General features: G+C 28.9%; 2 long non-coding RNA genes across 2 annotated transcripts; one reads left to right on the forward strand and one right to left on the reverse strand.

Moving 5' to 3' along the window:
- Positions 1-10,732, reverse strand: LOC149888813 (uncharacterized). The gene is made up of 4 exons (XR_016452799.1): positions 10,622-10,732; positions 10,381-10,466; positions 10,049-10,184; positions 1-1,441 (listed from the first exon to the last, which is right to left on the reverse strand). It is a non-coding gene; the product is annotated as an uncharacterized LOC149888813 (long non-coding RNA).
- Positions 6,567-11,904, forward strand: LOC149888814 (uncharacterized). Its single transcript, XR_016452800.1, has 3 exons — positions 6,567-8,441; positions 9,272-9,342; positions 9,794-11,904. It is a non-coding gene; the product is annotated as an uncharacterized LOC149888814 (long non-coding RNA).
- Positions 11,905-13,856: the final 1,952 nt, after the last annotated feature.

Genomic DNA, 13,856 nt, shown 5'->3' on the forward strand with positions numbered 1-13,856 from the left:
TTTCGACTAAGGGAATTATATTTTTATCAATAATGCCAACATCTGAAACAAATACTTTATCAATAATGCCAACATGCATCTGAAACAAATACTTTTAATGTTCATTTATTTTAGTTTTCTGATGTTACTAACGTCTAATTGTTCGTTACATTAGAAAACCAACACATAAAATCTCTTTAAGAGATCACATCACTGGTTTGCAATTCAATTGTAGGAAGCAGAAGAAATCTTAAAACAGTTGTAGCTGCAAATGGAGATTTAAGAAATGATACTTCAGTTGCTTCAAGTGTTCTAATGGTTGTCGGTTTGTGATATTCTGAGCATCAAATTTGTGATATTCTGCGCATCAAATTTGTGATATTCTGCACATCAAATTTGTGGTATTCTGCGCATTCCATTCTGAGTAAACATGGTTTACTCATTTGACGAAAAAAAACGTGGGAAGATATTTTCTCACAGTTTTTTCTTGGAGTCACAAAGCCATAAGTAGCTTATGTGATTGAGTTCAAAGCACTATCTGGTTTAATATGTTTAAATTATTTCGCGTAGCAATTCTTGAGAACTTTCTATTTAATTACTAATACTATTTGTTGAACTGGACAGTTGGTTTTCAAAATAGTATATTGGGTTTTCTTTTATACTGGAAATGCTTTTGCTTCGAAAACTTTGCTGTTTAGCTATAAGAAACATTAAGTTTTGAGGGCAAATCACGACGTACACAACAGAATCAATCCACATTGCCACAATATAGCTACAATTTAAATAAGAAAACATGGCGAAGCTCCAATTTTCCATGTCTTCATAAGTAAAAATAATAATAATATCAGGAATCGTCATAAGCACAATAAATGCTAATAATACTACAGTTGTGAGTAACAATCCCTTAAAAACTGATCTGCAAGTTCTGGGAGAGGGCCGAATTTCTTTTGAATTAATGGATATTATTAACGCTGTGCTGTAAACGTAGATCGAGCACGTAATTATTACAGCATCAAAAACAATCAGTAAGATATATATCGCTTTTTCGTAAAAATGCCGAAGCAGAGTTCCGCTCAATATGCTAAATACCCATAAAACCAGAGTAAAAGCTGTTGTTTTTGCTTTCGTCCAGTAGATATTGTACTTAAAAGATAGTTTAATTCGTAAATATCGGTCGAACACCAGCCATAATGTTGCTCCGTAATTCCCAATCATGAAAATATCAGCAAACGCTTCTGCAATCTTAACAGAGTTTTTAGTTTTTGTAATGATTAGCGATGAATTTACAGTGAGAGTTAAACAGGAACAAAAGTTAAATATGCAGAGATTCATGATAATGTACCATTGAGTTTTGTCCATGTTTTTTTTTCTTAAGTTTAACAGAATATACAAGCCAACGCTACAAATAAAAACTCCAACAGATGAAAACGCTAATTCATTCACTGATGTTTTCCAAACCATTCTAAAAAAGATAGTATTTAATATATTCTTAAAGTAATCTTTTTTTTAAGAAATGATAGTTTAACTTGAAAAAGAAAGATTGGAAAAAACAGATGGATAAACCGGAAAACTATTGTTTTGAGGCGGAGTTCTCCAGAATTGTGTCCCGTATTTAAAGAACTGAATTTTTCTCTTTTTTACTTTCAAAACTAAAGAGGAAAAAAATAATAAAAATAAAGAATTATTTTCTCCACGTTTTTCTTTTTCCAATGCACTAATTTCCTAGTGTGATTTAAGCAAACAGAAGTTTAAATCAATTACTAAAAACGCAAGAAATTATTACATTTTTTCATAAGGTTTAACAAAATAAGCAGAGTTTAAAAAATCAAGCAAAGTTCCTGATCACTAATCTAATAAGTAAGTCTGTGGTCTAAATATCCAGGTTTAAAACAAAAGCTCTAAATTAGAGTTTGAGAAAAGGTGATGGCATTTGTTTCAATTTTGGATTCTAAACCATTGATTTTTATTTAACTATCCCAATTTATCTATTCATGTGACTATTGCACTACAACACATAGTGTAATATAACTACAACAAAAACTGCAGCATAAAAAATAAACAGTTAGCAATTAAAAAAAAACCCTTAAAACAATGAACAATCAAACAATTATACTTTATAGAAATTCATAAACACTTTTTAATATAGAAGTTTGCACTACAAATTGGTTTTCGTTTTAAAAAAAGAGTGAGTCGTAAGTCCCCAAAATTACACGAGATTGCAATCCCTATATTTATTTTTTACATTCTGTGCATCAAAATATTGCATTCTGTGCATTAAAATATTGTCAATGAGCATTTGAATTTGTGTTATTAACGTTATATTTTTCAAAGGATTAAAAAAATGCGAAATATATTCTTTTAATTTACCAAGAGTAGAAGATAACTACCATGTTTGAGGTCTCTAAACCTATGAGATGCGCTAAGTGTAAATTTTCATTTTTTACTTAAGCATTCAATTTTCTAATCATTTTTAAGTAGCTATGAAAAATTTTTTTTACCAAACAGTAGCTTTTATTTTTATTGCTTGGAACTCACAACTTGTTTAAACCCTTCTGCATTATCTGCTGAAGAAGGGTTTAATTTGCCTATAATCTATTAGTCTGCCAAAAGGTCTTGAGCTAAACGGATATTTCTCTCTTAGTCATTGTTTATACACTTGATATTTAAGACAAAATCCTTGAAAAACTTGAAACTAGGGTGAAGATCCAAAAATGTATCATCATGATCTCAAGACAATTTATCTTCCTTGCTATTATTTCAGATGAAAACCAGGGAATAGATGTTTTTGCCAACCAACTCAGGCTGTGTTTATCAAAGATGATATCATCTTTGATGCATGGTTTCTTTACTTTAAAGTAAGAAGTATTCTGTTGATGGGGATACTTCATCAGTTTCTGTTTAATTAACTTTTTTCCTCATCATCTCCATTTGGGTCAGCAAAAGACACAATAATTTTCTGACAACTATCATGTATGTTTAAGAAGGCAGTGCTTAAGACTTTTATCTAACATTTTATTGACTTCTTCTACTCTTTCAGTAACTTTAACAACCTTACGACTATTAGATGATCTCTGTATTAATTTTATGCCTTAATGTCAACATTTTTTGTAATCTTTGTTGTCAAGGTATGGTTTTTGTCGGTGAGTTGCAGCATCAGAAAATATTTCCCGTTTGCCATAAAACTACCATCACAGAAAGCAGGAGCTGCTGCGATATGTTCGGAACATCATCGTTTAAATAGAATGATCCTAGCTCACACAAACTTCTGTAGTCACTTGTTCTGGCTTATTTCATTGGACCTCCTACCCTGCTTCCATCTTTTATTTTCTATATGAAAAACGGGTAAAAGTTACAATTTAGGATATTTATTTACTAATGATTACAATGCATTATAATTTGTGTTGACACAGATTAACTGGACATTTTTACATGATAGGGTGGGGTTAGAGTAAAAGGTTTAGCTTTTAATTCAATTATTTTTAGAAGAAATATTTTTAGCTTTTTGAAAATTAATTCAAATATGATTTTTTACGCGTTTTAAATATTAAAATGTCAAACTTTACAAAAAATGTTTGAAAACTTCTTTATAATTGTTATTATTATCATCATCAAAAAATCAATTTTTATTATTACTATTATTACTATTAGTATTATTGCTGTTAACATTATATTATTATCAATATTATTATTATTATTTTTATTATTATTATTATTGTTATTATTATTATCATTATTATTACTATCAGTATTATTATTATTATTATTACTATTATTATTATTATTATTATTATTATTATTTTTATTATTATTATTATTATTATTATTATTATTATTATTATTATTATTATTATTATTATTATTATTATTATTATTATTATTATTATTATTATCATTATTATCATTATTATCATTATTATTATTATTATTATTATTATAATTATTATTATTATTATTATTATTATTATTATTATTACTATCAACATCATTTTTATTATTGTTGTTGTTGTTGTTGGTAGTGATGGTGTTGTTGTTGGTGGTGGTGGTGGTGGTGATGGTGGTGATGGTGGTGATGGTGGTGGTGATAGCATCTTAGGCATATAACCCACAATCCCAGATTTCCTTCGTACTTTCTCAATATGATCACCTACATCACATAGATGTGAGGTGATCTTTTTGAAAAAGTATGAAGAATATCTGAAATAGTGGGTTACTTGCCTCGAATATTTGTAGCACTTTCTTATGGACACCTCCATTATTATTAGTATTCTTCTTAAAATAAGCAAGCATTCGAACCTTTAGTCTGAGTTTGATTAAAATAATTATATAAGTTTTTATTCAATGTTGTTAAGGGAAATTGAAGTTGTTTTATATTTTATCTACCCTAGGAATCTTTTTGGCTTTCATTTTTACGACGACTTCTGTACCCTTTTTTAAATTGTGATAATAATTAAGTTTGTGTTAAAAGATTGTTTCGAAAACAATATGAATATTTTCAGGAATCATAAGGGCTTTATATTTTTGAAGAATTTCGTTAAAAGTGAAGAAAATCTCTGCCCAAAACTCTTTACTTTAAAGTATATAACTCTCCAAATTTGAGCATGTGCTCATTTTAGCTTAGTTTTTAGCGTCAATGGTGGTGCGGGCGATCTTTCTCAGCACAATAGTCTCTTTGAAACACCTTGGGGACACAAGTATCACAGTGACGAGTAGATCAAATGAACCACTACGCTAGTATTTGGAACAAAGCACCAATTTTTTTTTCTTTCTATCCATTTAATCCTTATTTATTTATCAGTATTAACGGATATTCAGCTAAACTATTTTTTTAAACATATATATGGTTTGTATAAATGCGTTTTAATATGCTTTGAACATATGATTGCATAAATGCAGTATAGTTAATCAATACTATATTAATCAAAAGTATAATTTACAAGTATTTAAATACTTAAATTAAATGTGTATGTTTATATTATGTAGGAAATGCGTATTCCACACATCAACGTAGTATGGTGGAAGCTAATAAGTAATTATTAGAGAGAACAATCTGGTTTAACGTGAGCCTTCCCTCTAATCATGTTTTCTTTTTGTGAACTTTCTCTTTTTTTTTTTGAGTTAAATTTTTAATATTCTATATTGCGCACCTCAGCCTTTTATAGGCTTTGGTGCACTGAAAAACATTTTTTTATCTACTTAAGTCTTTAATTTTAAACTTAAGGTCTGTCCAGTTGATTCCTGATATTAAGGCTTATGCTATACCTTTCTATGGCATTCATCTAGACCAACCAAACCAAACATATTTGTAAATAAAGTTATATCCATGGGCGCCGGCAGGCAGGGGCAAGTGGGGGCAGTTGCCCCCACCTGGAAAAGCAAAATAACAAATTTTAATATTCACATAATTTCTTTTAACTGTTAAAAGATTTTATTTCGATATCTCATCAATTTAACTCATTTAAAGTTTACTCACCGTAATGTAAATGACTACAGTTTAAATGAAATATTACTATCAAATGCAATAACTTCCACGATGGCGGAAGCTTTTTTATAAAGGCATATTTTATATTTTAAAAAAAAGATGTTTGAATAAAAGTGTTAAAAAAAATGATAGAAATACATCATAAAAAAATAAAAAAGGAATAAATAGAAAAAAATAATAGATAAAGGAGAAGTATAGAAACCAAAAAGAAGAGAAGAAAAAAAAAAAGGAAAATAAAGGAAATAATTATAATAAAAAAAAGAAATCGAATTACAATTACAAAGTTCTTACGCAAACAAATAAATTTCGAACTAACGAAGAAAGAATTGGATGCAGTAATCAAATTTTTTAAATTATTTTTTAATGTGTCAGTTTCATTTACTTTTTTATGCTGTTGTTTTTCTGTTTGTTGGCAAAATGTTTCTTGTTTGTATTGTATTTCTATTCATTTTTTTTCTAATATATTGTGTTATATTCATTTTAGTAATACTATTACCTTGTGTTTTTTGCTACCTAAATGTTAATTATTATAAATATATACATGGCCACCGAAAGGAGGAGGAGGGGGGGGGGGGGGGAGTGGACGGGGAAGATTCCCGAGGCCCCGTGAAACTTTTAAAAGATTTAAACAGTTTTAACTTTTAAAAGATTTAACTTTTATTTTTAATTTTCAATGACCAGAGCACGCTTCTTTTGGTCCTGGGTATATAATTGATCATAATGAGGGCCCCTTGAGAAAACTTCCCCAGGACCCAAAATTTCTCTCGGCTGCTATGATTGTATATATTTAATTTGATTAATTTGCATTAACCTGCTGTATTTTAATTTTTGTTTTGTTTTTTGGAATATGTCTAATTTGTATTTCATAAATCATTTAATATTTTTTAACTAATCATTATATTACTATATAATTTAGCATTATTAAGTATAATTTAGCATTAGCATTATGAGCGTTTGTCTGGGCTTTGCATGCTGAGCGTGCATCGTGAAAAAATACGCTCCAGAAAATCTGAATTTATGGAACAAATTGTAAATAAGTTTGGCAGTGAACGCAGACAACTACAATTTCTATTTACTGAATAACAATGATTTAATACTTGTGTTTTTTTTTTTACATTTTCTTTAATTTTCTTTTGTCACTGGTCTAATAAAATGACTTGATTAATTGATGCATTTATGTAGTTTTTGAAATATCACTGTTGAATTTTATTTTGCCCCCCCCTTGTAAAAAATCCTGCCGGCGCCCATGGTTATATCATACAGAGAAAATCAAGCTAAGTTCATTAAAAATGAAATGAAAACTAATGTTATCAGAAATTACGTCTACAAAAAAAAATCAAGCAAATCAAGCAAAAAATCTCTTCACCAACTTTTTATGTTTTAAATACGATTGGCAAAATATATTTTTTTATGTCATATCTGTAAAGTGATCTTTTAAAGCATTGTAGACCATATTGCTTGTAAATCTTCTGAAAAGATTTATATGCAGGCAGTTGTTTATGTAAAAAATGGCTTTGATGAAGCATCAACCAAAAGTAAATATGAGCAGAAGTATGGCACAAGCAATTTAGTTATAAAACTTAAGCATGAAGGAGGCTTTTTCAGTACAGCATTTGTGCCTTAATTTCTTAAGGTAGGAGATGCTGAAATCCGGAAAGATATAAAACGTTCAAGTAATCACTTTTGTAGACTTCTCAATTAACAATATACAAAAGAGAGTCCTATATTACACAGAGAAGAAGAAAAAGATCTAAAAAGTTTAAAAACTAGGTTAGAGACACTTGACAGAGTTATGAATAATGATGGAAGTTTGGTGACCTTTATAATCAGGTATATGATTGATTTAAAAATGTTTCATAATAATGTGGTTAATGCACTTACAGACACAAAATCCACTCAATCTTGCAATGTGTGCAATACTAAACCCAGCGAAATGAACAATATTGATTTAATAAATGCTAAAAATAAAAAAAGTCAGCCTAGCTCTTGGAATTTTAGTTTTGGACTGCTGGGTAAAGGGTTTGTAATTTATTCTTCATTTGAGTTATAAAGTGGAAATTTAAAAGTATAAGGCAAAAACAATGGAGGAACTTATTTGTAATCTCAAGATAGAAAGAGATTTAGTTACACTTACACAACTGAGATGACAGTTAAACCTATTTGTTGATATGCCTAACGCTGGGTTTTGCAATAGCTATTATGATGGCAATGCTGTCTAAAGAATTATGAAGTTTTTTTCAGAAGTTATTGAAGTTGTTTGTGATATATTTAAAAGATTGCATAATATTTACAATATCTTCTCGACATCCAATTAAAACTAACGACTTAGATTTTTACTGTACTGAAATAGCTTAACTTAGAGTGACTTTGAACGTCTGGTATGTTATGCCTCTTATTGTTCATAAATTACTACAGCATAGTTCTTCCATATCACATATCTTGCCTATTCGGGTATATTTGGAGAAGGTATTGGAGAGTTTCGATAAATAGATAAAAACTTCTAGACTTAACACAGAGTAAAAACATCGAGGCTAAATACCATAATGAGTCATATGTACTACCCCCATGTTAGGCCAGAACCAAAAGTATCGGGCATATCTTTTAGAAAACATTAGAAGTAGCAAGGAAAACCATTACCTGATAATTTTTTAAAATGATTATTTAATGCCTAACGCTCATTACCTTGTATGCACATAATGTATGCCTCAAAAGTGCATATTAAAAACACATCTGTAAACAAATTTGAGTTCTTTGAAACCTGAGAACTCATTTTTGAGTATAAAAAATGTTTATCTATGATGTTTTTCAAACTTTTTAAGTTATTTGCTGTTCTTTGATTATCCTAAGTCACACTGCAATGCCTACAAAACCGTGGATGACCAAGAAGTACAATGAAGATTTTAGAAAAACTAAGCTATTTAATTAGCGATTTAGAAATAAATGCTCGCACAGTCACGCATTGAGCTGCATCTTAAATATTAATGTAGGCGTTTTGATTTTTCGTTAATAGTTAATTAGCTACAAACCTCTACATATAAGTTGTTTGATGTAAATCGAATTTGAATTAGTTTTTAAATCAAGACCTAAAATGTTAAAAGGTTCTAGAGAAAAATTTGCGAATCCTCACATACATTTATTTTTGCTTCAACTTTTAAAGAAATTGTGCAGGCTTGATATTCGTTAAATCGTTAAATTCGTTAAATCCGTTAGACTTCGTTTTCAAAAATAAGTCTCTTTGAATTTAAACTTTCACACCGTAAAACCTATGCTAATTGAAACATTCAAAAGTTCTATTTTAATAAACTTCAGAACAATCGAATTATTTTGAATGACTAATATAGAAGTCAGTACTTCATTTGTTAATATTTGTTATTATTGGGGAAACCAAATGCCGATGCTTATTTCACATGCTTGGCAATTTCTCCCGTTGTTCTTTAGTTTTGAAAAAAATGCCCTTAAAACCTCGATTTTATCAGGACTGAAAAAAGTGTGGGATTCTCGATGCAAACTTTTTTAATGTTGTACGTAGATTGGTAATATGTACAAAAAATGTTATATAAGAGCGATCGAGAGAAAGAGAGAGAGATCCAGCAAAAATCATAACTGCTCTAAATTAAACAACTTTCCTAAAATAAAAGCGTTATTTTTTAAAAAACTTTTGTATAAACTAATGTCAGTTTTTTTATGAGTCATTCGATAAATTTCTATAAACATGCAATTATTTTAATGAATTTCTTTTCTCTAGTAATCTCACTATCCATAAAATTTTACTTTATTTAAAGTTTCTTTCAATTGATTTTCTTACCTCTTTAGCCTCAATCTACTTCAAACAGCTTAATAAAAAGTGAAATGCTAACACTTCTGTTTATTAACTTGACTGTACGGTAAGTCGTTGGAATTGGTCGTTGAATATAAAATATTTAAATAATGCTGTCAAAAAATCTGCATTAAAAATAAAAATTATTGTTCAATCGGATGGCTTGTCTTTGGTTTAAATACAGGAATTAACTCTCTTAGGGCTGCGGAATCAAATGGCATAAAAAGGCTTAGTTAATATTGCTTGGCAACTATTATACTTATAGTTGTTTTTCATATATTGCTACCATTTTGTTTTTTATTTTATTAGGTTTCAACACTTCTTGAAACATTTCGATTTCAGTATATAATTTGGTTTCGGTTGTGTAACTAAAATTAGTTTATCTAAAGCTATAAGTTTTAGGCGTTATTTTGTCAAACAGCTCTTTAATAAGATCTTTGAATCATCTATTGATTACATTATAGGAGCAACGAATATCTCAAAGAGTTTTTATTTTTACTTATTTTTTTCTTTTAAAGGAGAAACAACTTAAATGTCAAGTGTTAGATGTACACAATGACACATTTATACCGTGACACAAGTATGCAATGACAAGCAATACAGTGAAACAAGTAAACGGTGATTTGTGTATACAGCGATATGTGTATACAGATTATTTTTAAAGCGATATACGGTAGAATAAAATCACATTCTTTTACATAAACATAAGTAAAGTTATGGATTAAAACTGACAAAAGAACCTTAATACTTACCAGATTACAAAATAAACTGACCTTATTTTAATCATTAACAATCTTGTTATAACTGAAAAAGCATGAAGTTATAAAATATCTGCAGAACAGATCAGCTCACATTTAAACTCCATAAACGATATGCACACCATTTGACCCTCTCTCAGTACAAATTGAACTATGCAGTACAGAAAAGGACGGTTATAATAAATATTTTCCATAAAAAACAATTTCAATATCCTTTTAATAAGAAGAATTGATAACCGTTTTGTCGGTCATGTTATGAGTTTCTAGTGAAGAATTTGAAGTTAAAAAATGGTTTACTAAACGGTTTTTTTATGTAATAATTGTAAAAGACTTTTTAAAGAACTCACTTTTGAAAGCTATAAACTGTTCAGTTTCTCGTGAAAGTATCTGTGAATTGAATGATCAATTACCATCACTTTCTTCATTTGGATTTCTATTTGAGAAGTTATATGCTGATTTACATCATATTTTACGTTTCTCAAAGCAAAATCAAATTATATAAAGAATACATATTAGTATAAAAATAGTTCTTAACAAGAGTTTATAATGCTGTTAAATTATGATAAATAGTAGTAATACCACACCTACCTTTGAGAAAAATTATCACTAATACTTTTTCTTTTTAAGTCTTAAGCTAACGCAAGTGCAATATTTATTCAGTATAGGTATCTCATAATCTTCGTAACGATAGCGACAAAGATAAAGATTATAAAAAAATTTTTCTTAACCGTTTCGCATTTCGAATGCTATTAGTCTTAAATAAGATATTTATAGGAGCAAAAAAAATTAATTGTTATCAATATAATCACTTTAAAAATACTTTGTACTATGTTTGCTGCGTTTAACCTTATTGAACTAACTCTGCTTTAATTGAACTTTCTTGAATTAATTTTCCTTATATTACAACTTTGTTTCAGAGTTATTAACCAATAAAATGTTTTCGTATGCATTAAAATTGTGAACCCTACTTCACCTTATTTTTAGATATGTTTTATACGTATCTGGCATATCGCTATCGCTCCCCACGTGCCATTCCTTTCTATCTCTGTATTTTAACATCCATTTTTTTAGAAAAAAAATAATTTACTTGTAATGAAGAGTATAATGAAATATTTAGCATAAAAAAAATTTTTGAATTTTCATATTCCAAGACATTATTTTGGTCAATTTTTCAAAGATACGCACTTTTTCTCTCTCGAGAAACCACTAACCTCATGTAATAAGTACTTTTTCGTTTTTAATCCTCTAATCCCCAAACGGAGGGAATATATAATGAAAATAATTAGTAACTTAGAATTAAGATTAGGGAAATAAAAACGAAATAAATGCATGCTTAACTGTTCGTCGTGTAAACTAAATCTCAGGCATAAATATTTAGAAAGCAAGGGGTAAAAAATCAGATATTTTCAAATGAAAACATAGAACAATTTATGGTACAAAGAATGTGATTAGAGCAAGTGCCCTCTAAAATTTTTCATAAACAATTTAGATTTCATTTGAAGTAGTAATTGTCCTTTTCTATAATATAGAAGGTGTAAAAACGCAATAAAAATTCATATAGACAAGAGACATGTCCCGTCCAAATGTTATATGTCGTGGAGTTTTTATGCAACAACTAAGAAAATACGAATTGCAAGTGTAAACTCTTAAAAATTGATGGACCATTATTTCGTTAAATTCTCACATAATCTTATGTGTTCATGCAGGTGAGGGTTCAATCTAATTACAGGTCTAAAGATGTATAGAAAATCGCTGATAACTATTTGCAGGCATTTCTTTCTGCAACGTTTTACTATCTTCATCTTTTAAATATGCTGTTATGACTTTCTATTTGTTAGGAAATCTTAGAGTAAGTTTAAAAAAGAAAAAAACAGCGCGGATGATTCTTTATTTTATCACATTTAAGTGTGAAATTTTGAATCTTTGTTAAGTTCGGAAGATATTCTTTTTTTTTTTTTTACCTCTTCTTTAAAAGTAGATAATGTAAACCGAGCTTAAAAGGAAATAATCCTGCTAATATTAGGCATCACTTCCTGTATTAATTAAGTATACAAATATACTTAATTAATACAGGAAGTGAATAAATATTTCATTTTTTGTTCTTAAAGCTCAATATTTTTATCAAAATTTCAATGAAAGGAGTTATATAGCTTATATGTTTCTATAGCACGACACATACCATAAAAAAAACCGTCAAGAGAACTTAGTTTTCACACCGATTGTAATGAAACCACTTTCATTATCACAACAAAGTTTAAAATTTGCAGGCTGCACCGCTTATTTTCTCGTTTCCCTATGGCCAAATTTTTGTTTAGTATTGCTAATCTTAAAAACAGCTATTATGAATTACTTTAGAACTTAGAATTCTGCCAAAACTTGATTCTTCGTTACTTTAAGAATATTTAAATAAGAATAAAGTAGTTCGGAAAGGCTCATGACCTAAATTCGGTCTGTTAAAGCATACCCTGTTGCAATTCCCCTTTGTCTATCCTATATACAAATGTATTTAATGGTATTTAAAGAACGAGTGTCTTGTAATTATTAAGTGTTTAAGTTGTAGACGAATCAGTTAATTAAAGGAATGTAAAAACTTTCAGCGTTTTTAACCAAGAATGAATTAGAACTGTTTTAAAAAGGCAACGATAATTGTCTTTTATGTGCAACAGAGACTGATGGTGCAGCTTGTGTGTAAAGCAAATGGTGCAGCTTGTGTGTGAAGCAAATGGTGCAGCTTGTGTGTGAAGCAAATGGTGCAGCTTGTGTGTGAAGCAAATGTTGCAGCTTGTGTGTGAAGCAAATGGTGCAGCTTGTGTGTGAAGCAAATGGCGCAGCTTGTGTGTGAAGCAAATTAGTGCAACTTAATAAAAATTGTTATCGCTTTCGGCTCACAAAAACTAATTTTTGTATTCCCATAGAAAACGAACTTGTTTTAAAAACAAATCAGACAGATAACTGTCATCCCATTCTTTTATAGAACTCATGGCCTACTATATAACACGGCCGGATTTGTTGCCTTGAACGCAAAAAATTAGTGGGCCGATTCTAGGTTTTTAGCTTTTGAATCAGAACCTGAAGGTAATTCTATAAAGACATTAATAATATTTAAATAATTTGCTCTTAGCTATAATTATTACTATTACCAAAATTCTTAACCTTCAAACACTAAAACAGTTAGCTAATAATAAATCATGATTGCATTAAGCCGAATGAACTATCTATTTTAGCCATCAATTTTAATCTACAAAATCTTAGTCTTAAAATTATTGGTTCAAACAACTAAAATTAACAAAAATGTTAGTAAAACTAGCATAATTTTTAAATGTACACATTTACTGAAAGCATTTACATATATTACAAAAAGATTAATCAAGTCAAGTTTCTTTTGTTTCTCAAAAAAACAATATACATATACTATGTTGTTATGGGTTTATTCATTTGTCTTTTTTGGTTTGTCGAACTTTAAAGGCAGCAACTTCATTTTTTCTAATGTTTCCATTTTTAATTTGTTGCTCATTGTTAAAATATATGTTGGTAATAATTGTGTTTACCAAATGCCTTCCCCATTTCTCATGTTCTATACACATAAAATCACTATCACTTGGTTGATATTTTTCTAGCGCTAGCAAGGATGCATTTTTTATATCATGGGAATACTTTAATAACATTTTCTTTACAGTGTCCAGAATTATAAACCCATTACAAACATAGTTAGCTAATTCTTTGGAAAGTTTTGTTAAACCACCACGTGTAAGAATTTCCAGATATTCTGTTGAGACTTTATTGAAACTTAATGATTTCAGACAGTTAGAACAGTTATATTTAT

This window comes from Hydra viridissima, unplaced genomic scaffold, assembly GCF_058129835.1.
Source record: "Hydra viridissima isolate aposymbiotic clone 2 unplaced genomic scaffold, HvirCarnegie_v1 scaffold_5, whole genome shotgun sequence".
Taxonomy (NCBI): Eukaryota; Metazoa; Cnidaria; class Hydrozoa; order Anthoathecata; family Hydridae; genus Hydra; species Hydra viridissima.